The sequence below is a fragment of the Kogia breviceps genome, chromosome 1, assembly GCF_026419965.1.
Source record: "Kogia breviceps isolate mKogBre1 chromosome 1, mKogBre1 haplotype 1, whole genome shotgun sequence".
NCBI classification, from domain to species: Eukaryota; Metazoa; Chordata; class Mammalia; order Artiodactyla; family Physeteridae; genus Kogia; species Kogia breviceps.
This window is the reverse complement of record NC_081310.1, coordinates 148,922,804-148,944,965: the sequence shown is the minus strand read 5'-3', so window position 1 is coordinate 148,944,965 and position 22,162 is coordinate 148,922,804. Positions and strand designations below refer to the sequence as shown.

Below are 22,162 nucleotides of genomic sequence, written 5' to 3'. Positions count from 1 at the left end.
TCTAAAAGAAAACCTATAGGACAGCACCCAAACACAATCATCTCAATTTTAATTTTTAAAATGAAGTTGCACCTTCCCCTGTCCAAATCAATGATTCATGCAGGGAGGAAAGCAGAATCGTGTTTTGCTGCTGAAAGACTCATCTCTTTCTCTGAGCATCTTTAAGAACAGTGCTGGCTGGTGGCCCGAGCGCAGCCGGAGGAGGCGGAAGACGCCCGCCCGGCACCGCAGCTCGCATGTGCGGCCGCGCGATCCACATCCCGCGCCGCTTCCCCCGCGAGCGTCCCTCTGGCCGCGGAGCCGGCGGGAGGCCACACCAGACCGATGGCGGCGGCCCTATCGGGCCTGGCGTAGGCTGTCAGCTGTACGACAGCCGTACGGCTGTCGCTCTCGGCCGCAACCGGCGGCTCGTTCGGCGCCTTCTGCAAGGGGCTCACGCGCACGCTGATCATCTTCTTCGACCTGGCCTGGAGGTCTGTGCATGAACTTCCCCTACTTCTACGTCGTGGCTTCGGTGATTCTCAGCGTGCGCCTTCATGTACATATTTAGAGCAACTAACTTGTGGCACTCTGGGGGAGTGCCCAGCAGGATGGCTGAGCTCCACCCACCAGCTCGCCCGCCCTAGAGCAAAGCGACCAGCTCGCCTCGCGCACACAGACTTGCCTGCCGGTCTTGCCATTGCTCCATCTTTTCATGTAAATGGGCGGCTAGAAATCATTTGCTGAAAGCCTGCAATATAACCAAAAAAGCCTAAGATATAACAAATGTTGAATCTCATGGAAATAGCTAATTCAAAGAACAGAACTTAAAAATCTGAAAATCCTCAGAAATATTTGAGAAGTTCTTGCATCCATAAAACAAAAGACAGCACTGAACGTAGGGAAATGACAGTAAGCACAGGATGCCCTAAGGGGGAAAAAAGGAAAAGTTACTCACAACTTAAAAAAAGATAAGCTGTACAAGAATGGTCCAAATAGGAGACAAATCTTCCAAATTAGAAAAAGAAGAGAAGAGACTTCCAACTGAATGAATTCGATTCTAGGCAACAGACGGATGGAGTTAGACGGAGGAAATTTACAACATGATCTGGAAGGCAGACATTTCTTCATCCCCAAAGAAAAAACAACGGCAAACAGAACCTACTGGGAAAAACAAACATTTCAAACTGTACAAGGAGAGTATGCTTCACATATGAAGCAACCTCAGATGTGGCCTGTTTTTCAACTGTTGCCTGGAGTGTGAGAAAGGGAATCTGAACACTGGCATGTGGATCAAGACTCTGCAGTCACAGAAAATCCAATCATAGCGTTCAACTTTGCTATTCAGTGAACAGTGTTTAAATCATCATTGTGATGGAAATATTAGTTACACATTTTCATTTTTAGAGTAAATCTCTAGGCAAAGAAGGGGAGACAATTATAGAACAGAGTGGGAATGTTAACCAACTTTGACAAGTGCAGGCAACAAGTTGGCAGGCAGAGAGGAAGAAATGGAATAGTGATGTTATTCTCCTAAACTAGGAAGTCCAGATACTGTCTCTAGTTGAAAGAATAAGACAGATTTAGGGGTTAGATTTTTTTAAGTAAACAAGGTAACCAACAGAAAAGTTAAAAATAGTGATACAACCAAATGGAGGGGGGAGGAAAACCAAGGGGACGGCAGGAAGTCAGCAGAAAATGCTTTATGTCATCAGGTTAAGAAATAGTAAGAAAAACGTATTATTGGGAAAAATGGAGTTAACCTCTAAACAGACATGTAAAAGTTTTTGCCTTTGGGTTGGGAAAGCAAAAGTTGAGAAGGGTGGATGGGGATTTACTGCTTTTCATTATATGTCCTTTTGTACCGGTTGGTTTTCCTAAATCCCTTATATGCATGTATTACTTTGATTAAAAGTTAAAACTTATTAAAAATGAATTTACTGCAATTAAAAAAAAAGAGTGTTGATCAGAGTGAGAGAAAAGAATTGACACTAGGGAAAGGAAATATAGATATGAGACTGATGTGGTTAAGTAAAAATCCTGAAATCCTGAATTTGAAATGCAAGTATCAGTATGAACTCATGATATATAATATATATATATATTTCTTTTTAATAAATTTATTTATTTTAGGCTGAGTTGGATCTTTGTTGCTCCTCAGGGGCTTTCTCTAGTTGCAGAGAGCGAGGGCTACTCTTCGTTGTGGTGTGCGGGCTTCTCATTGCAGTGGCTTCTCTTGCTGCGGAGCACGGGCTCTAGGTGCATGGGCTTCAGTAGTTGTGGCTCACGGGCTTAGTTGCTCCGTGGCATGTGGGAGCTTCCCGGACCAGGGCTCGAACCCATGTCCCCTGCATTGGCAGACATATCCTTAACCACTGTACCACCAGGGAAGCCCAACTCATGATATATTTTATCTTAAAAAAAAAAAAAGTATTTTCTAGCTCTGTCCATGGAAAAGGCCTAGAAACAATGAACGAACCAAGTAGAATAAAGACATGTAGTACACAGATTGTGATCCTTAAATCCTATTTTCCACCAAAAATAGCCAGGGCTCCTTGGAGAAATGGATGATTCCAAATCTAGGGTAGAAAATTACATGGCAAGCTTGGATTGTGTTGCCATGCTAGAAAGCAAGGAAACTATTAAAAACCACTAAGATTATGTCAGAAGAATTTGGGAGCTAACTTAAAGAGGATCCCACTAGTCAAAGATGGGACAATTTGAACACTAATAAGAATAATCACTGTAATGTATGGAAACCATCAAACATATTAAAAATCCATGAATTTATTATGATGTGCTTAAGTCTTCATTAGTCAAAAAAAAAGTGTACTGGTCATATTTGGTGGACCCTAGGGAATCAACTCATTATTTTGAAAACTTGTAAATAAAGGAAAAGAATCAAGCACGTAGCCTCTTTGCTGTACAATCTGTAATTCAGCCAAGTAGTGGATTAGGAGAAGTTTCTCTATAGAGTATTTCAGCTAAATACATTGTAAAGGAAAGATATAATTTGACTATTGCCAACTTACACTTCTTAATGGATCTATATAATGATCATCAATAGTTGCTAATATCACAAACAAAGAAACAACCAGACTATGCATCTCCTGATGGAAATATACACCATCCAGGACGTATTCTTGCCAACAAACTCAAACTGGAATCTGATTAAGTCTCTAGATCTAACCACAAATTTACAGGACATACAGGGGTCAGAGAAAGATGAAAGCAGGAAAATACAGACTATATGGAAAACTTTATAAGACACTGACCCAGTTTCCTCAATGAATAAATTGCAAAGAAAAGAAGACAAAGGAAAGAGGGTGACTTTTAGGTTAAAATAGACAAACATATCAACTGTTCAATGCATGGATTTCATTTGGATCCTGATTCTAACTAAAAATAGTAAACAATTATGAGACAATCAGGAAATTTGAACACAGGCTAAATATATAATGATGTTAAGGACTGTTACTTTCTTTAGGTGTAGAAATCATTCTGGTTGTTTTAAAAATAGTTCTTAGATTTTAAATACTCACACCTATTTATGGAAAAATGATATAATACCTGACATTTGCTTCAAAATAATCTGGCTTGTGGGGAGTAGAGAGTATAGAGGGAAACTAGATGGGTTATGAATTGATAGTTATTAAGCTGGATGATGGTTACATGGGGTATCAGTATGCCAGTCTCTCTACTGTTGTATACAGTAAAATTTTTCCAAAATAAAAAAAAAGGGTTGATCATCCCCTCTCTTGGGAGGATTCACCTTGCACATTCTTTTTTTTTTTTTTTTCTGTGTTGGGTCTTCGTTGCTGCACACAGGCTTTCTCTATTTGCAGCGAGCGGGGCTACTCTTTGTTGCGGTGCGTGGGGGTCTTCTCTTGTTGCAGAGCACAGGCTCTAGGTGCATGGGCTTCAGTAGTTGTGGCACACGGGCTCAGTAGTTGTGGCTCGTGGGCTCTAGAGCGCAGGCTCAGTAGTTGTGGTGCACGGGCTTAGTTGCTCCAGGGCATGTGCGATCTTTCCGGATCAGGGATCGAACCCGTGTCCTCTACACTGGCAGGCAGATTCTTATCCACTGCACCACGAGGGAAGTCCCTACCTTGCACATTCTTGAAGGTGGCCAAGGAAGTCACCCTTTGTTCTTATTCCTGTGGGATGAGCTATGCATCGAGATGGCAGAAGCAGGATGACCATGCTTTATTCTTTCACCAGATTGAGGTGTTTCAAAATAAGTGCTCTGAATAAACATTCAAAAGCAACTTTTTCCAACATCAACTTATTGCAGTGATTTGAGGTGGGGGTGGAAGGCCACAGAGGACCATGATGTCAGACTCCAGAACACAAATTTCTTCCCCCTAACATGATTTAAAACTCAAACCATCTTCACATGCCTTTCTGAGGCCAAAAGGACAATCCTGGGCTCTTGGCCAGAACCAACCCCCCACCTTTTCAGCACCAGTGTCTTTCCTCTCACTTCTTTAAAGAATGGAGAAGAGCGGAAAAACCTGGAAAACATTATGCACCTTTGACGAAAGTAAAATAGAAACATACTGTGTCAATTTCTCACAGACACTGTAGTCAGAACCTCACTTTATTTTCAGATGTGTGGGAGAGTCTTCTGTTAGATGCTCAGTCCAGCACAGCAGGGAGAAAACAGGATACACTGTAACTAGGTTGTAAATAGATTTAAACCCCTTGGGTCACCCTGCCTTTAGTTTCCTAATGCCCTGCCCCACAACGGAATGACAGGGCCAATATCCTCAATCTCAGAGGTTTTCAAAATTTCTTTCTTCACACAACTCTGGAATTCCTTATGTGGCACAGACTAAATAGAAAGAAAACCAAATTCATGACAAGTGACTTTTTAAAAACTTGAAATAAAACAAGCATTTTTCTGAACAGGAAGAGTAACAGACACAAAGAAAACCACCCAAATTGTATTCTTCACATGCTGAGCTTCATATCTGTCCCTCACACTTATTCCTGATCCACGGTGCCCTTTTCATTAAGTTGCTTGTGGATTTGAATCCACTTTGATTCCCATCCTTTCCATAAAACCTTCAGTCTCTCTTGAGAACCAAGGTCTAGGCTGAGGAAGTTGCAGTTAGAAACAAAAGTGAGTTAATACCAGCCAAAAAGTATTAAGTAAAGGCTGCTAAACTTTCTTCATGCCTTCTTTCTTGTAACGCTTGCATGACCCTCTGAGGTAGCAGCTCTTATTTCCTTCATTTCACAGTTGAAGAAACCAAAGCTTCAAGGGGCTACAACTAGTAAGAGACTCAGCTATGACTGGAACAAATTTCTGTTTTACTCCAAAGCTCAAGCCTGTAATCACTGCGATAAACCTTTTACCAGGAAGCTTTGGAAGGGACTTAGCTATTTATGTTAAAAGTAGCAGAACTATGTAGGGAAGATGCCAAGGCAGCAAGACATAGTAAGAAAGGGTACAGGCTGCTTCGTATGACTGTGCATGCTGTGTATTGCACAACTCCAGGGGGCGCCACTCACACTATAGTTTATGGAAATGGTGCCTTTGAAGTTGTGCTGGGTAGCACCTGCATGGCCATATGCCTTTAATGGTCATGGGCCTTGAAATTTAAATAAGCTCCTCTGATCTTTGACCTTCATTTCATTTCTCTGGGCTTTAACTTCATCACGTGCAAACTGGGGCTGCCAATAAATGCAGAACAGGCAATACTGCTAAGATGACTGTACCCCAGTGGCTATCAGAGTGGTTATGAATATACAGTTTATGAGTACTCTACCTAGAAAGCAACTTCTCCCAGAGTACTCTTCCTGGCGGGGTACAAGATCACTGTGAATTGAGTTTGGCCAAGTGCAAGTCTCCTTCTCCTCCTTCTGAACCTCTACAGGCAGGAGTGCCAAGAGCTCAGTCTTTGAGCATCTTCTCTACCTATACTCATTCTCAAGGTGATCTCATGCAGGCCCATAGCTCAAATGCCGTCTAAAGATGATAACTCTTAAATTTTATCTCTAGCACTATCCTCTCCTTGAGCTTCAGATCTTATGTCCATCTGGACATTCCCATTTGGACATCTAATAGGCCCCTGAAACTAACATAATTTAAGATATCCACACAGACGACAGAACCAAACATAAATATATGGGACTACATCAAACTAAAAGACTGCATAGCAAGAGAAATGATCAACAAAATGAAAAGGCAACCAGTGTAATGGGAGAAAATATTTGCTAAATACATTATATATGATAAGGGGTTAATACCCAGAATATATGAGGAACTCATATAACTCGGTGGTAAAATATAATTCAATTTAAAAATGGGCAAAGGACCTGAATAAACATTTTTCCAAAGAAAACATACGAATGGCCAACAGGTACAAGAAAAGGTGTTCAACAGCACTAATCATCAGGGAACTGCAAATCAAAACCACAATGAGCTACCACCTCACAGCTGTTGGAATGGCTGTTATCAAAAAGACAAGAGATAAGTGCTGTTGAGGATGTGGAGAAAAGGGAATCCTTGTAGATCGTTTGTGGGAATGTAAATTGATGCAGCCATTATGTGCCAAAACAGTACAGAGGTTCCTCGAAAAATTAAAATAGAAGTGCTATATGATCCAGCAATCCCACTTCTGAGTATATATCCAAAGGAAATGAAATCACCATTTCAAAAAGATATCTGCACCCCCATGTTCACTGCAGCATTATTACAATAGCCAAGACATGGAAACAACCTAAGTGTTCATCAGTGAATGGATAAAGAAAATGTGATACACACACACACACACACACACACACACACACACACACACACACACACTGGAATATTATTCAACCGTAGAAAGAAGAAAATCCTGCCATTTGCTACAACATGGATGAAACTTGAAGGCATTATGCTAAGTGAAGTAAATCAGACAGAACAAGACAACTAGCATATGCTCTCACTTATATGTGGAATCTTAAAAAAAAATCTTAAAAAAAAATCATAGGAACAGGGAGTAAATTGATGATTGTTGAGGTTGTGGGGGAAGAAATGAGGTGAAAGTGGTAAAGGTACAAGTGTTCAGTTATAAGACGAATAAGTTCTGGGGATGTAACGTACAGCATGGTGACTATAGTTAACAATATTTGAAAGTTGCTAAGAGAGCAGATTTTAACACACTCACACAAAGGTAACTGTGAGGTGACGATGTGTAACTAACCTTACTGTGGTAATCATTTTGCAATATATGTGTATATCAAAACCATCACATCGTGAATAGATCATTGCTTATCTTTGCTAATAAAATCATGCAAATATTCCCCCCCAAAATCGTCACATTGTACACCATAACCTTACACAATGTTATATGTCAATTATATCTCAATAAAGCTGGAAAAAGATAAACTCATTCAAGTTAAAAAATATATATATATCCAAAATGGAACTTGTGCTTTTGACCCTTAACCTGCTCTTCCCCAGTCCTGTAAAAGTCACCACCATCCACCCAGCTGCTCAAATCAAAAGCAAGTCCTCTCAACTGTGACCTTCAACGTTTATCCTTATTGTGACCTACTCTCCCTACTTCCACTGGCTGCTGGTCTGTGTGTGTGTGTGTGTGTGTGTGTGTGTGTCAGTGGGTTCCATGTGTTATATTTGTTATTCATGCAGAGAAATTGTTTTGTCTTTCAGTATGTAAGTTCCAGTTTTCCTTTTAAAGCCATTTCTTCAGGGGTGGGCCCTAATTACCAAACTGCTTTTATTGCTCTCAGTCTCAAAACAAAACAGACAATCTTAGTCCTGCCTTGACCACAAGCGTCTTGAAGGAGTTTGTCTCTTTTACCCTCTACTTCCTTCCAAGTCGCTGACTATTCCACCCTCTCTATTCTCACCCACGCAGTACCCTACTCACACTATTCTTGTTAAGGCCACCAATAAGCTCCTAATTGCCAGATCCAAAGGATTATCTGTAGGTAAAGTATGATTATCCTAATCGTATTGGACCTCTTTGCTCATTGGAAATTGCTGGACTTACCTGCTGCTGTGGGTCCTGCAGTCCCCGTGGGTCCTGAGGCCCCTGCACCTTGCATTGCTCCCACCACTCTGGCTGAAAGGGATCAGACTTCTTTGGTGACTCTCCTTCAGACTTCACCCTTAATCCTCCTCTCTTCTCAGTCTATACCAGTGGTTCTTAAACTTCTCTTTTTCAAGAACACCTTCAAAAATATGTTGAAAGCTATGAGACACTCTTTCCTGAAAAAAAAAATTGCCTATGTTCATGGATATGCAATATTTTAAGTAATTTCAGGATTCCCTCACACCCTGAAGGCAAGTTCAACCCCCTGCTCTACTTTCTCAGCCTAGGGGATGCCAACAATTCCCTGGGCTTCAAGGGTCACCGTATGTTGATGTTTTTCAAATGTGTACCTTGAACAGCAATTATTCTCCAAAACCCTAATCTCATATCCTCAATATCCAACTAAAATATCTCTGTTTATCCCAAAGCACTTTATGTTCAATGTATCCCAACCTAGCCTGAATATTTGGCAGTCCCTGTCTGATTTCTCCTCCAAGTGGATGACATTGCCATGCATCCCAATCACCAAAAAGAAACCTGCTCTTCCTCTCCCTCCTCTTGCAATTTCCCAGGCTCAAGCCCTTCTCATCTCTTACTTGGATTACTGGAGGAGTCTTCTATTTGGTCTGCCTCTTTCCCATATTGCCCTCTTCCAAGCCACCCTCTACACTGCAGCTACATTTATCTTTATCGACCGCTGCACTGCTCATGGCAGTACCTCCCCAAGTGTGTTTCCAAGAATACAGTCTGTGTGATGTAATTGGTGTTATAGGAACAAAAAAATTATCATGATCAATTAAGTTGGAGAAAAGAGTAAAAATTAGTTAGGTTTAATTACTTCTCAGAATCTTCAACATGCTAAAACACATTTTGGAGCTCCACCTGGGGGGTGTGAAATAAAGCTTTTGTCAAGCGTTCTGGCGACAAAGGCCTAGGGTTCTTTGGATTATACTTTGGATAGGACTGGCCTACAAGTTGAAATTTCATTTCCTTGTCTATCTTTTCTTCCAATTTCCAGCTGCTCTTCTTGATAATGTCAACAATGGGAGGACAGCAGTGTTGTACTCTGGATTCAGGAAGACCAAGGCTTAAATTTCAGCCCAAGACTTTTGGTCAAATTATTTAATCTCTCAGAACATGGGCTGGCTATTCTCCATGTGCCCCTCACGAGGCTTACCTCTATAGGCTGCGTCATCCAGGCATCCCTGTCCTCTGGCTTCCAGTTGGTTTTGGCCAGTGGAAACCAGTGGTGGGAGCCCAGTGGGTGGAGCAGTGGGAGAAGAGAGAACAGGGTATTCAATTCCCCCCCACCCCGACCTCCATGCCCTGTTGTAATGCAGTGTCTTGGCCCTCTGACCCTCTCCTGGCTCCAGCTGTCTCCTGTCTGGGTCAGTCTCTCCCCCTCCTTCCCTTTAGACCCTTTGGTGATAGAGGCTTCCAGCTGTTGCTAATCCCCTGTGGTTGCTTGTTAGTTCCTTTAACTCTGTTCACACCTCTGTAAATAGTCCATTCCTTAAACTCTCTTCAATTAACCCCCCTGAGTATACCATCTGTTTCCTGCTGAATCCCTGACAGTACAGAACTTTAGTCTCCTTACAAAATGGAGATTGTAACACCCACCTCACGGGGCTATTGAGAGCATTCAGTGAAAGTACATGAGTGTGTAAAGTCCCAGCACAGTGCCTGGCATGCAGCAGTGCTCGCTAAAGGAGAGAGGACTTCCCTGGTCCTGCTTCCTCTGCCTGCCCCCCAAATAGTCACATACATGGGAATCTTCCTGCTCCCTTGCCAGTGACCCAGGCTGAGATGGGTAAAGGGAAATAGTGCCAAGTGCCAGTCTGAAAATGCAAAACTGCCACAGGGACCCAGGTTCCACTCAGCAGCCACAGAGCAGGGCTGACCTGCAGGTCCCATTACAGGGCTCTGGAACAGAGGGTCCTAATAACTGAAACAGTGAGGGTCAGGGTGCCTATGTGTTCAGCAGTCCTCTGGGAAGAAAGCTGCTTCTGTACTGGCCCCAGATGGCCTGTGTCCCCACACTGGCCAATTGTTTCCCAAGGAGGAAATCCTTCCAGTTCCAAATCTATTCCCTGTCCCCTATTAAAGTGATTAAAGTGGCCTTGAATGGGGGATGCTCTTTGGAAGGGGAGGTCACTTGAACTAGGTTTCCTGTACATTTCCCAAGAGGCATAAGTTGGGAAAATTTTAAAGGAGTGATAGTAGAAATAATGGAGAAGATTTAGTGAGTCTGCAGGTAAGTGAACTGTTTGTTTCACTTCAAATTTACTCACGCTGAGCCCTCATAAAGGAAATTCATGTATTGGGTATGTTGAGCAAGACAAGCCCAGCTTGTGGCACGTAATCAGAAGGCAACTTAATTTTGTTTGCTACCATCTCTTTAAATGGTTTCAGGGGGAGAATTCTTCCCATACCTCTTGAAAACTCAGGGAGTTGTTCGGATCACTCTTAAAACCACGTAGAACACAGAAGCAAATTCAGAAATAAAATCGTCCAGTACATTATGCAACATTCAAGCTTTACTCAAAGGCAAGCCTCCTCCCCACTCCAGGAGATCTCAGAGAGAAATTCTCTACCAGGACTACAGTACATCCTGTGGCAGAGGTACCAGCTGCAGGAACTTTGAACCCTCCCAACACCCTGGGGCCTGAAAGATTTCAAGTACAAAACTTCTCCTAGCATCACGGGGCCCCCATATTGGTCTACTGCAAGGCTATATGACTGGAGGAATGGCTCCGGTGGCAAAATGAGGACACAGAAACAAAAGCAAGGAGAGGAGGTGAGACTGCATGGAGGGTGAGCAAGGAAGGTTCATGGACCTCTTCCCCTGTGGCTCTTTGGCTTCCCAAAGCAGGGCCAAGTGCCCCCAAGACACTGAGACTTTCCCGGGGATGAGGAGGATCTAGCTTGGATAACACAGGATGCCCTAAGTTCAAGCAGTCCACCAGTAGGAGAAAGGAGGTTTTAAGTCTCAACAACCCATAGTGAATGCAAGTTTGGGGCATGAGGTAAAAAAGGAGAAGGTGTCACAGGGCAGCTGTCAAATTAAATGTCTCTATCCTCCAGGCCACTCTCCAGGACTCTCTACCATATGCTGACAGGCTGAGGCATAGCTCCAGAAGCTTATTTGGACAACTGCAGATCTGCAGAGATGGTGAAACTGCAAGTCTAAGCATATCTCCCTGGGTCAGGTAGGACACAGGTAGGTCATGAATGGCATCCAAACACCTGGGCTAGAGCTATTTGGGAAGTAGGGTGTGAAGGAAGCCCTAGGCCAAGGTTGGCTTGAGTATATTCTCTAGACTTAGGGTTGAGAGGGCTGTGGTCACAGCTGCTCCATTTGATGCCACCCTTTTCAACACACCCCCACCAGACCCACTACCTAAGGCCCCTACTGTGGCAGGCAGAATAATGATGCCTCAAAGATGTTCACGTCTTAATCCACCAGACCAGATACTATATTACCTCCCAAGGCAAAAGGGACTTGTGGATGTAATTAAATTAAGGATCTTAAGTTAGGGAGGTTTTCCTGCATAATCCAGGTAGATGGGCCCAAAATTATCACACGGGTCTTTATAGGAGGGAGGCAGGTATGTCAGAGTCAGAGAAGGAGAGGTAACAACAGAAGCAGTGGTTGGAATGATGCATTTACTGGCTTTGAAGAGGAAAGGGGGCCACAAGCCAAGGAATATGGGCAGTCTCTGGAAGCTAGAAAGGCAAGGATTCTCCCCTACAACCTCCAGAAAGAATGCAGCCTTGACAACACCTTGACTTTAACCAGTGAAACTGATCTCAGACTTTTGACCTCCAGAACTGTAACATAATTTGTGGTGTGTTTTTTGGTTTTGTTTTGTTTGGTTTTTTGTGTGTGTGGTATGCGGGCCTCTCACTGTTGTGGCCTCTCCCGTTGCAGAGCACAGGCTCTGGACGCACAGGCTCAGCGGCCATGGCTCACGGGCCCAGCCGCTCCGCGGCATGTGGGATCTTCCTGGACCGGGGCACAAACCTGTGTCCCCTGCACCGGCAGGCGGATTCTCAACCACTGCGCCACCAGGGAAGCCCAATTTGTGTTATTTTAAGCCACTATATTTTTTAGTAAATGTTACAGCAGCAACATGGGAAACTATAAATGTGGCAAGAGAATATTGAGATGATTCTTTCAGGATCCTAAAGCCCCAGTCAAAAATAATCTTGGGCTTCCCTGGTGGCGCAGTGGTTGAGAATCCGCCTGCCGATGCAGGAGACACGGGTTCGTGCCCTGGTCCGGGAAGATCCCACATGCCGCGGAGCAACTGAGCCCGTGAGCCATGGCCGCTGAGCCTGTGCGTCCGGAGCCTGTGCTCCGCAACAGGAGAGGCCACAACAGTGAGAGGCCCACATACCGCAAAAAAAAAAAAAAAAAAATCTTAATGAGACCACAACTCCCCACCTCACCCCTGTCCAATGATACCATTTTTACTGCAGGAGATCCCCCTTCCGAATCAGGAAGTTTCAGGGCTGTTCACATCCAGACTTTAGTCTCTATCAGGGACACAATACTGTGTCTCAGCAGTGGGCATAGCTGTCCCTCTTCATGGGCTGATTCCCAGTTCTGGAGTGGATGTATTTTTGATATGAGGAAGGGTCCCCTTTTGGAGAGAAAGTCCCTGATGGAGGATTCTCCCTCACCAATGATGGCATTCATTCAAAGATAATGGTGACTCATTGGGTGGTAGTGGGAATAAATGGCCACTCTTCATAATTTCTGTATGAGAAACATTGGCAAGTGCTAAATAGTATTCAAGTATCCCTGGAGGAAGAGATTAGGAATTAGAAATACTGGGGTTAAAAAGACACCCCAGCTTAACATCAATACTCCATGTTAACATTATTAGAACTATGTATTATAATTAACTTTATTACACAACTTTTGGTTTTCTCTCAAGTTAATAATTGCCTTGGTTTTGTTTGTTTCGTTTTCTAGGTAACCATTGCTTTTTAATTTTCAAACTCTGGTACTGAAGTATAAATCTCTTAAGATGTTCAAACACATGAGGCAATTGACCTGATTTATTTTTTTCTTGGTTACATGCCTCCTGAGTCCCTCCAGCCTCCCACTCCCCTCTGAACTGGTTCCCCTCTAGGCTGACCACAAGGGCTCTTCTGCTGGATTAGCTCTATTCTGGGGTTAGGAGTACTAAATTGGCTGAGAGGTACCCTAAAGGAAACAGCCTTGGAGTATGTGCTTGTTCAGATTTTTTTACTGAAGAGACTTTATAGCCCCAATTCATACAGGGAACATTCTCAGTCATATTGGACTTAACCCCAACCCCCAATCAACCTCCCACATTTTTAAACTGTTAGTGTGTCCCACATTCTTAAACTGTAAATCTGACAAACAAAGATGGCTAGCGGGATCTCAAGGTGGAGATAGGTGAACATAGACCTGAGAAGAAGAAGCTGTTAATAGTGCCAGGATAGTAGCCCTGGCCCCTAGTATACAAGGGGACTTGAGGTCACACTAGTCCCTGGCCAGTCACCTGGAGGGGCAAGTGTTCTAGAGACTTTGGCTGAAGAAGGGAGCCACAGTATCAACTGCATTCTGGACGCCAGATAAAGAAATGGGAGCTATGGATGAAAAATGACGATGTCGTGTTGAATAATCTTTTCCCTAGTTTCCTAACTTCTTAACCAATTGTCCTACAGCATGTGTTCTCAAATGAAGGTGACAAAATCTTAGATGTTACAATGGTTCGTGGCAGCAACACGATCAATCATCAGTATATAAACAGATATACAGTATATCTGTGATATTAAAATTTTATGGGGAGAAGGGCGACTTGGAAAATTCACTAAAAAAGTTCCTTAGGAGGAAAATAGCAAAAAACAATTTTTTTTAAGGTTGAGAAATGCTCTTCTAGAGAAAGTTGCTTTTGACTACTGGTCTCTTCAGAGTGTATTTTTTAATATATTTTATTCTATTATTAAAATTTGAGTGAAATGGAAAAGTGGATTGTTTCCTGTTGTGCTCATGGCTGGAAAAATAATTCCTACAAAGCCTGCATCATATCAGGACCCATTAATAGTATGGCATAGGAAGCAAAGTTAGAAACAAGGAACCCAGGGTTACCTATTAGTAATTGTCCAGGTTTATAAAAATTAGAGAGTGGGGGAATACCTTGTATATGAAATTTTCACCCAGGCATAAGATAGGGATGGTTTGTACTTGCTTCCAGGACCAACTTGGTGGTGAGACTACTTATGTTCATAGCAGTTGCCTAGAATAACATCTCAGTGCTAATGAATGGACTTCCATTATAAGTTTGCATTCTGTGGGTATGCCTTAACGACTCTAATAATCAACTATTCCACCACCTTTGAAAATACTATAGTGAAAATTGAGAATGATTCGAATAGCCTCAGTTATCAGAGACAAAGTTGGGAGCCCTGTGGTAAAACATTGGGTACCTTGAATCTATCAATCGTTCGAAGAAAGAGGTCAGACTGCTCAAACCACAGATCCAGCATCTGGGCTGGGAGTGACTGGGATAGAAAGTGGGATTTAAGTGGAGCCAGCTGGATAACTATTGTTTTACTCGATGAATGCTTTTAAAGAATAGCGCCAGGACTTCCCTGGTGGTCCAGTGGTTAAGACTCTGCGCTTCCAAAGCTAGAGCCGTGGGCTCGATTCCTGGTCGGGACACTAGGATCCCGCATGACAAGCGGCTAGGAAAAAAGAAAAAAAAAAGAGGAAAGGATAGAGCCTGCAAAAAGAAGCTCCCAATTTTCATTCTCACATTATTTCAGATTCCAAATGCAGCTGATCTGAATGTGTACAGCCCTCTTAAGTTTTTGTTCTGTTCGTGAGACGAGTTGATGATAACGATTAATCTTTCCTCCCATCTTCCGTTACTCCGCCCCCAGCTCAGTGTTGATTCTATCACCTGAGCTGGAGCAGGAGCCTCAGAGGAGGCTGGGCTTCCCGGAAGTGCTTGCAGCTGAAGTCACCACGTCTCCCTGCAGGTTTTTCTGGAGGGAGAATGACATGTGAGTACACCAATGACGGTCTCCATACACACAGGCCTGTGGGCAGTCAGAAACACAGAACCTGCCGTGTAACTCATAAAATAATTAACTGGTAATACTTGTCAATGAAACCAAACTGCCCTGGCGGGATGAACACTGACATGTGTGGGAAGGTCAGGTAGGCCCAGTACTTGCTGGCTCCGTGGGGACGGCTCCACCTCTTCTGGCCCCAGAGGAACCTGATCTCCCAGCGGATAGGACTGTGCATCCACCGCTGGACTTAGCAACGTGGAAGAGGTTTCAGTGGTGACCTGGGACAAATCCTGAATGGAGTAGGTGGGAAGGAAAATGAGGGGAGAAGGAATTGGAGACAGTGAGAACTGACTACTTTTTCAAGTATTTTGATGCAAAAATGAGTAAAGAAATGGGACAGTAGTTGGGGTAGAGGGAGGGAGAGTGGAGATCAAGAGAAGATGGAAAATGGAAGAGATAATTGTTCAGTTGTATGCTCATGGAGAGTGGCAGGGGGCAGACTGATGATGTCAGCTGCAGTGGATGATCAATCAGTTCGATGGAAGGCTTCAATGGAGTTGAAAGATTGCTGAGTTGGGACATGAGAGGCAGAAAGTTGGAAAGTTATAGTGGACATGATGAAGAGCCCAGACACTCTCTTAAACCCACAGAAAGGTATCCTACAGAGGGATGCAGGATACTGCCAGAGTGAGGGAGCCTTATTAAATTCTGCTGAGAAGGCTTCTAGTTCCACGGAGGACCATGAGGGTAAGGGCCTGCTGTATGGATGGTTGGGTAGCAACCCTGGAACACCTAGGTCCCCAGGGACCTGGGAAACGGCCACAGTGTCGGCCCTGGGCTGCCTATCTCAGGACTTCCATTTGGAGAGAAAAATCTCTCATTTAGGTTACTGTTATTTTGGTTCTCAGTTCTTTGCAGCTGAACCTAATTCTAACTAATATAAATAAGTAATTTTAAAAAGGCCTGTATGGCAAAATTACAAAATTATATGTTAGATAAAATAGAATTGGGGGCTAAAAGTAATAAGCAGTGAGAAAGAAGGGTAATACCTGATAATAAAAGGAACATTTTGCCTTCCCCCAAATTGTGAACGTAAAGGCATTTATTAACATAGTATGTTATATAAATATGTATATGTATTTAAATAGACTTCATTTTTTAGAGCAGTTTTATGTTTACAGAAAATTGAATGATTTACCCCCCTACCTCCACACATGCATAGCCTCCCCCATTATCAACATCCCTCACCAAAGTGGTACATTAATTCCAATCAATGAACCTACACTGACACATCATTATCACCCAGAGTCCATAGTTCACATTAGGATTCACTCTTGGTGTTGTACATTCTATGGGTTTGGACAAATGTATAATGACATGTTTTACCATTACAGTATCATGCAGAATAGTTTCAGTGTCCTAAAAATCCTCTGCTCCACCTGTTCATCCCTCCCTCCCCACTAACTCCAGTCAACTATTTATTATTTTACTATCTCTGTAGTTTTGCCTTTTCTATAATGTCATATAGTTGGACTCATCCAGGAGATAGCCTTTTCAGATCTGGCTTCTTTTACTTAGTAATAAGCATTTAAATATGCTTGATGTCTTTTCATGGCTTGCTAGCTCATTTCTTTTTTGTTGTGTTTTTTTTTTTTTTTTTGCGGTACGCAGGCCTCTCACCGTTGTGGCCTCTCCCGTTGCGGAGCACAGGCTCCGGACGCACAGGCTCAGTGGCCATGGCTCACAGGTCCAGCCGCTCCGCGGCATGTGGGATCCTCCCGGACCGGGGCACGAACCCGCGTCCCCTGCATCGGCAGGCAGACTCTCAACCACTGCACCAACAGGGAAGCCCTCATTTTTTTTAATGAGGAACATTTTTCCATTGTCTGGATGTACCACAGCTTATTTATTCATTCACCTCCTATAAAACATCTTGGTTGGTTCCAGGTTTGGGTAATTATGTATAAAGCTGTTATAATATCCATGGGTAGGTTTTTGTGTGAACATAAGTTTTAACTCCTTTGGGTAAATACCAAGGAGTGTGACTGCTGGATTTTTATGGTAGGAATATGATGATAAAAACCCACCAAGCTGTCTTCCAAATTGGCTGTACCATTTTGCATTCCTACCAGCAATGAATGAGAGTCCCTGTTACTTCACATCCTCACCAGCATTTTGGTGTTGTCAGTGTCCTGGATTTGGGCCACTCCAATAGGCATGTAGTGGTATCCCTTTGTTGTTTTAATTTGCACTTCCCTGATGACATATGATGTGGACCATCTTTTCATATACTTACTTGCCATCCTATATCTTCTTCAGTGAGGTGTCTGTTAAAGTTTTTGGCCCATTTTTAAACCAAGTTGTTTGTATTCTTATTGCTGAGTTTTAAAAGTTCTTTATATATTTTGGATAACAGTCCTTTTTCAGACTGTATTTTGAAAAGGCTGTGGCTTGTCTTTTCATTCTTTTGGCAGTGTCTCTCACAGAGAAGAACTTTTTAATTTTAATGAAGTCCAGCTTATCTTTCTTTCATGGATTGCACCTTTAATGTTGCATCGAAAAAGTCATCACCAAACCCAAGATCATCTATATTTTCTCCTATGTTATCTTCTAAGAGTTTCACAGTTTTGGGACTTCCCTGGCAGTCCAGTGGTTAAGACTCTGAGCTTCCACTGCAAGGAGCAAGGGTTTGATCCCTGGTCAGGGAACTAAGATCCCACGTGCTGTACAGCGTGGCCCCAAACAGCCAAAAAAACAGTTTCACAGTTTTGCATTTTACATTTAGGTCTGTGATCCATCTTGAGTTAATTCTTATAAAGAGTATAAGGTCTGAGTCTAGATTCTTTTGTTTTATGTGGATGTCCAATTGTTCCAGCACCATTTGCTGAAAACACTGTCTTTGCTTCATTGTTTTGTCTTTGCTCCTTTGTCAAAGATCAGTTGACTATATTTATGGGGGTCTGTATCTGGGCTCTTTATTCTGTTCCATTGATCTATTTGTCTTCTTTTTTTTCCCTTTTTTTTTGCCAATACACACTGACATGATTACTGTAGCCTTATAGCATATCTCTAAGTCGGGTAGTATCCATCCTCCAACTTTCTTCTCTTTCAATATTGTGCATATTATATTTTAATATACTCCTATCGGACATGATAGCTCAAATGGACTAAAAAATTAGTACTAAATAAACAGAGTATAAATACACAAAGAGTGACCATGTATTATGTCCTAAAGTTTATTCCTACTGGCAGACAACAGAATCTACTCAAGCTAATTTAAGCCGAAAAGAACTAATAAGATATTAGGTACCTCCTTGATCCTCCAAGAGGGCCAGAGAGCCAGGTTTATAGACCATGTAGCCGTCACTGAAGTGGTCAGGGCCCCACTGGTCAGGGCACAACCAGAAAAAATGCCTAACCACATCATGGACCGTCCCAAGTGAAGCTTAACAGCCATCACATCTGCCACTTGCACTCTGCACTTTGGACAGAAGGGGGAAGATGCCAGTCAGTGCTCCCTGCATGAGGCTCAAGTCTGGTTCAGCATGTCTTCTTGGGGGAAGCTAGTTAGATAAATTCTCTCCACACTCAGAAAGTCACCAGCCCAAACAGTTTACAGATAAGCTCTCCCAAAACTTTATAGGATAAATAAGCTCTTACACGTTTTTTCAGAGAATAGAAAAATAGGGAAAATACCCAATTTATTTTATGAGACTAGTACAACTTTGATATCCAAATAATTAAGAAAATAAAATTATAAGCCAATCTCTCTTATGAATTAAAAAAATTAAATTAAAAATTTTTTGTCAGGTTTAACACTATATTAAGAAACAAACAAAAAACTAAAAACATTTATCATGACCAAGTAGGGTCTTTGGGGAACATCAGGCTGAGAGAAGTAGCCTAGTGTATAATTAAGACAGCAGGTTCTAGAGCCAGTGTGTCTGCTACTTCTTAGCTGTGTGACCTTGGGCAATTTGCCTAACCTCTCTGTGCCTTGGTTTTCTTACCTGTAAAATGAATGTGATAATAGTTCCTACCTCATAGGATTTTTATGCAGATTATATGAGTGATATAAGTCAAGAACTTAGAAAAGAGCCTCAATTAGTTGTCATTATCTCATCAAATGCAGTGGATACAGTGCCAAATAAAGAAAGATGAGACACAGTACTGGCATCAGCAGCAGATACTGGCCAAAGATGACAACCAATCAGAAATCTCTTATCCCTGATGCTCAGATGCCAACCTAGGAGGACAAAGGATGCCACTCTGGGATGGGTAGAACCCAGAATTAACTGTGTTTTGAAAATAACATGACAAAGAAATTATTGAATTGGACTGAATTTCTCTGAATGGGAGCAATCAGAAAAGTGAGTCTCATGTAGGCAGGGTCTTGTTTTTGTATCCATCCGCCACTACTATGTTTTTTGACTGGAGCATTTAGTTCATTTACATTTAATGATAGATATGTACTTATTTCCATTTTGTTAATTGTTTTTAGGTTGTTTTTGTAGTCCATTTTTGTTCCTTTCATCGTTTGTTCTCTTCCCTTATGATTTGATAACTATCTTTACCATTATGTTTGGATTCCTTTCTCTTTTTATAGATTTTTGGTTTGTGGTTACCATGAGGTTTACATATAGTAATTGCTATATATAAGTGATTATTTTAAGTTGCTGGTCTCTTAATTTCAAATGCATTTTAACCACCCTGCATTTTTACTTCCCTCCTGCCACAATAACTGTTTCTGACATCATATTTTACATCTTTTTCTTTTGTGTATCTCTTAACTGTTGCAGATATAGATAATTTTGCTACTTTTGTCTTTTAACCTTCCTGTTACTTTTGTACTTGGTTGGCTTACTATCTTTACAGTGTATTTGACTTTACCAATGAGCTTTTTCCTTTCATAATTTTCATGTTGCTAGTTGTGGCCTTTTCTTTTTCACTTAGAGAAGTCCCTTTAACATTTCTTGTAACACTGGTTTGGTGGTGCTGAACTCTTTTAGCTTTTGCTTGTCTGTAAAGTTTTTGATCTCTGCATCAAATCTGAATGAAAGCCTTGCCAGGTAGAGTATTCTTGATTGCAGGTTTTTCCCTTTCATTACTAAATATGCTGTGCCACTCATTTCTGGCCTGTTGAGTTTCTGCTGAAAAGTCAGCTTACAGCCCTGTAGGGGTTACCTTGTACATAACTTGTTGCTTTTCTCTTGCTGCTTTTAATATTCTCTCTTTATCTTTAATTTTTGCCATTTTAATTACAATATGTCTTGGTGTGTTCCTCTTTGGGTTGATCATGGATGGACTGTCTGTGCTTCCTGGACCTGGATGTCTGTTTTCTTTCCCAAGTTAGGGAAGTTTTCAGCTATTATGTCTTCAAATATGCTCTCTGCCCCTTTCTCTTTCTCTTCTCCTTCTGGGACCCCTATAATTTCAAATGTTAGTATGCCTGATGTCTCTGAGATCTCTAAAAATGTCCTTATTTATTTTATTCCTTTTCCCACTCAGCTTCAGTTATTTTCATTACTCTGTCTTCCAGCTCACTGATCTGTTCTTCTGTATCTTCTAATCTACTATTGATTCCTTTTAGTGTTGTGGTTTTTTAATGTCAACTATTGTATTCTTCAGCTCTGTTTGGTTCTCTTTATATCTTCTAACTCTTTGTTGAATTTCTGTGTTCATCCATTCTTCTCCCAAGTTCTTTGATCATCTTTATGAGCATTACCTTGAACTCTATTGAGTAGATTGCCTATTTCCACTTCACTTAATTCTTCTGGGGTTTATCTTGTTCTTTCATTTGGAACATGTTCCTCTGTTGCCTCATTTTGCCTAATTCGTTATTTTTATTTTTATGTATTTGGTAGGTTACTTATGTTTCCTGACCTTGGAGAGGTAGCCTTTTGTAGGAGATGCCCTATGCACCCCAGCAGCACATTCCTTTCTGGTCACCAGAGCTATATGCTCCAGGGGTGCTCCCCATGTGGGCTGTGTGGTTCTTCCTGTTGTGGCAGAGTGACTATTGTGGGCTGTCTGGTAGGCATGGCTGGCTGGTCTGGTTGGTTTCCAGGCCCTGCCTTGTATGGAAGCTGCCAGCTACTGGTTGGCAGGGTCAGATCATAAGGCAGCTGGCTGTAGAACCCCAGGAGGCCCCAATGCTAGTGCTGGCTCACTGATGGGCAGACCTAGTTCTGGGGTGGGTGATTGCAGGGCCAGGGTTCCTGATCTTGTACTGGTCTGCTGGGGCTGTTTTCTGACACAACTGGCTATGGGTTCCAGGGTGTCTCAAAGCTGGTGTTGGCACACTGGTGAACGGGGCCCTAGGGATCCTGGTGTGGCTGGCTGGGGAGTTCCATGTATCTCATAGCTGGTGTTTGCTTGCTGGTGGCTGGGCTGGGTTCTGCCATAGCAGGTTGTGGGGCTGCAGTGGTCCTGGGCCTGGTATCTGCCTGCTGATGGGTAGGGCCAGGGCCCAGAGGGTCCTGGGTCTGGTGCCTGTTCATTGGTGGGCGGGTCTGAGTCCCAGGGTCTCTGGCTGCAGGGCCCTAGGGTTTCCTAGTCTGGTGCCTGCGCACTGGTGTGTGGGGCTGGGTCATGGGCCCTCTGATGGACAGGGCTGTGTCTAGGGGTAGCTGTGGGCTCAGGGGGTCTTAAGGCAGCCTGCCTGCTAGTGGGTAGGGCTGTGTCCCTGTCCAGCTAGTTGCTTGGCCTGAGGCATCCCAGTACTGGAGCCTATAGGCTGGTGGGCAGGGGTGGGACTGGGTCCCGAGACTGATGAGCTAGAGGGAGGATTCTAAAATGGTATTTGACAGCACTAGTATCTACATGGTAGAACGAGCTCCCAAAAATGGCTGCTGAAAGTGCCTGTGTCCTAAGGATGAGGTCCAGTTGCCTCCTGCCTCTCCAGGAGACTCTCCAAGATCAGCAGATAGGTCTGACCCAGACTTCTTTCAAATTACTACTTCTGCCCTGAGTCGCAGAGAGTATGAGATTTTGTGTGCACCCTTTAAGAGTGGAGTCCCTATTTCCCCCAGCTCTGTGGATCTTCTGAAAGTAAGCCCTGCTGGCCTTGAAAGCCA

At 42.8% G+C, this 22,162-nt stretch overlaps 1 pseudogene; it reads left to right on the top strand.

Annotated features, from left to right (window-relative positions):
* The first annotated feature begins 324 nt into the window (after nucleotides 1–324).
* On the top strand, nucleotides 325–2,015 carry LOC131749907 (small integral membrane protein 10-like protein 3; annotated as a pseudogene).
* Nucleotides 2,016–22,162: the final 20,147 nt, after the last annotated feature.